The sequence below is a fragment of the Aplysia californica genome, unplaced genomic scaffold, assembly GCF_000002075.1.
Source record: "Aplysia californica isolate F4 #8 unplaced genomic scaffold, AplCal3.0 scaffold01076, whole genome shotgun sequence".
Classification (NCBI taxonomy): domain Eukaryota; kingdom Metazoa; phylum Mollusca; class Gastropoda; order Aplysiida; family Aplysiidae; genus Aplysia; species Aplysia californica.
In genome coordinates, this window is record NW_004798346.1 from 70,521 (window position 1) to 72,951 (window position 2,431).

General features: G+C 41.9%; 1 protein-coding gene across 1 annotated transcript in view; it reads left to right on the forward strand.

Moving 5' to 3' along the window:
• The window catches only part of LOC101862621 (vasopressin V2 receptor), a 17,474-nt gene that overhangs the window by 13,122 nt on the left and 1,921 nt on the right, over positions 1-2,431 (forward strand). The window lies entirely within an intron of this gene.

The window sequence follows — 2,431 nt, forward strand, 5'->3', positions numbered from 1 at the left end:
TGTGTGTGTATGTGTGTGTGTGTGTGTGTGTGTGTACGTGTGTGTGGGTGTCTCTCTCTCTTTCTCCCTCCCTCTTTCTTTCTCCGTGTACATGCATAATTTCTCGTATCATGCATCTGCGTCTTCCAAGGCCACGGTTGAGAACCACCTAGTAACAAAGCACAGATCCTAGACATTAATCACGAAAGCTACAGTGACAACGGTATCAATATCATAGTGGCAGTCCGAGATATTTATCTCCCCTTGCCCTCCCGTGCACAGTCCCAGTGCTAAAGAACCTTCTGTATCGCCCACCCGGGACAAAAGTCATCCAATAACGATATTGCCCTGTACACTGTCTACATAACGGTGTGGGGAACAAGAACAAATCTTTCTTCTTATTCTAGATCATCTTAGTTCTTATTCTTCTTGTACTTGTTCTTTCGTTCTTGCCCCGGGACTTTGCCGACGGGGTTGTGAAAAAAGAACTGAGAGAAAGATTCAATACGTCCACGAAAGAATAACAAGAACATTGTTTCCGAACTAACCTCCCCCCCCTCCCCCCTTTCAAAAAAAAAAACAGCTACAACAACGACGACAACAACAACAACAACGACGACGACGACGACAAAAACAACAACAACAAACAACAAAAACAACAACAAAACAACAACAACAAAAACAGCAACAAAAACAACAGCAGCAACAGCAACAACAAAAACAACAACTACTACTAAAACAACAACAACAACAACAACAACAAAAACAACAACAACAACAACAACAACAAGCCCCCAACAAAATAAAATAAAGACAGCCAAACACTCCTATACGGGAATCTCCCAACAACAGCTGACGTCCAGAAACTGTTGGCCACATGCTCAAATCAGAAATAATATATCCACTCAAAAACGGCATGTTGTGCGTAAATCGGCTATTTCGCTATTCTAATCCTACCACTGCTGTCTGAAGGCCTAATATCACCACTTGCAATAAACTGCCCGCTGTTTTCCTGAGCGAATAAGACGGATTGCTCAATTCTCGTGCATTCATCGACCGATGTTATAATCCATCCAGAATAACGCCCCCTCCCTCAACAATAATTTACGGCCGAAAATCTACAAAGTGGTCTCCGGCTCAAGTAAAGTACCCGCCGGCTTCTCAGACACAATTTTCACACCCTTCAGACTTTTCGCGCCGTTCATCTCTTTACGGCCTGAAGGGGAAAATAAGTCCTCTGGGCCATTTCTCCTCACGCACTGCGAAAAGCGACGTGAGCCTAAAAAAACGATATCAATCTTCATAAACAGAACACAAAACCCGCCTCACGCCTCAATGGCTGGACCGGCATTAAACTCTCAGTGCTCTACAACTCTTTTTACTGTTTGCTTCTTTTCTTTTTTTTTAGGTTTATGCCATAGTTATCGTTGTAATCACAACGTGTTCACCTCTTTGCGAATGTTCCATCACTGCGACGTCCAGGACAAATTGTGACGTAATTCTGTTCAGCTAGAGACGTGAATGGCCAGTAAACGGAGATATTTGTTGATTAATTTAAAAGTCTAACGCCCTTCCAGACATAAACAGGGCATTTCGAAGGCGGAACACTTGGCCTAGTGGCTGTGATGAATGCGAAACAAAGAGAAAGGATAAAAGACAGGGTAATAAACTGAAACTAAGTGCCCACGGTATTTAATCAGTGTCAACGTTTAAGTTTACTATGGCACTATTTGAAGCGCTGTGAATCCTGCTCGTTCACGTGTCTATTCATTGACTCTAGCCCCAATCGTTAGGCGGGATATTTTTATTTATCCAGGGTAAGTGGATGGGGTAAACTGAGAAAAAGAGGCCACTGAGGTACTAGCTACAGAAATGTCTTCGAGTCTATAAACAAACACTTTTTTGGGGAAGTTTCTCTGATGTTATTATTAACAAGTAAGTAAATCTTAATGTTCCCAGCGATGAGTCCCAGCGCTTGATAGAAGTTTGCATTCCACAAAAATCACTCAATTTAATGCCTTGCCCTTATACATCGAGCAGATAATTTCCAGTGACAGCGTCTTATTACATTAGGCACTTGCAGGTTGGGAATTTCTCGAAGACATTTTTTTCTCATACCGACTCAGCTCAAATCCAGCCCACTCAACAGCAACTTCTTATTGGATGTTAATTATCTATTCTTTTACCTCTTTTTCTTTATCTGACCAACTCTTTTGGATTCTGAGTTAGTTTGTTTTTGTTCTGAATAAGAGCATGTCTGAATACATGCATAATAATATGTGCGAGTATGTGTGTGAGGGTGTGTGTTCATGTGTGTGTGTGTGTGTGTGAGTGATAGAGAGAGAGAAAGACAGAAAGACAGAAAGAGAGAAAGAGAAGAGGAAGAGAGAGAGAGACAAAGAGAGAGAGAGAGAAAGAGAGAGAAAGAGAAAGAGAGAGAGAGAGAGAGAGA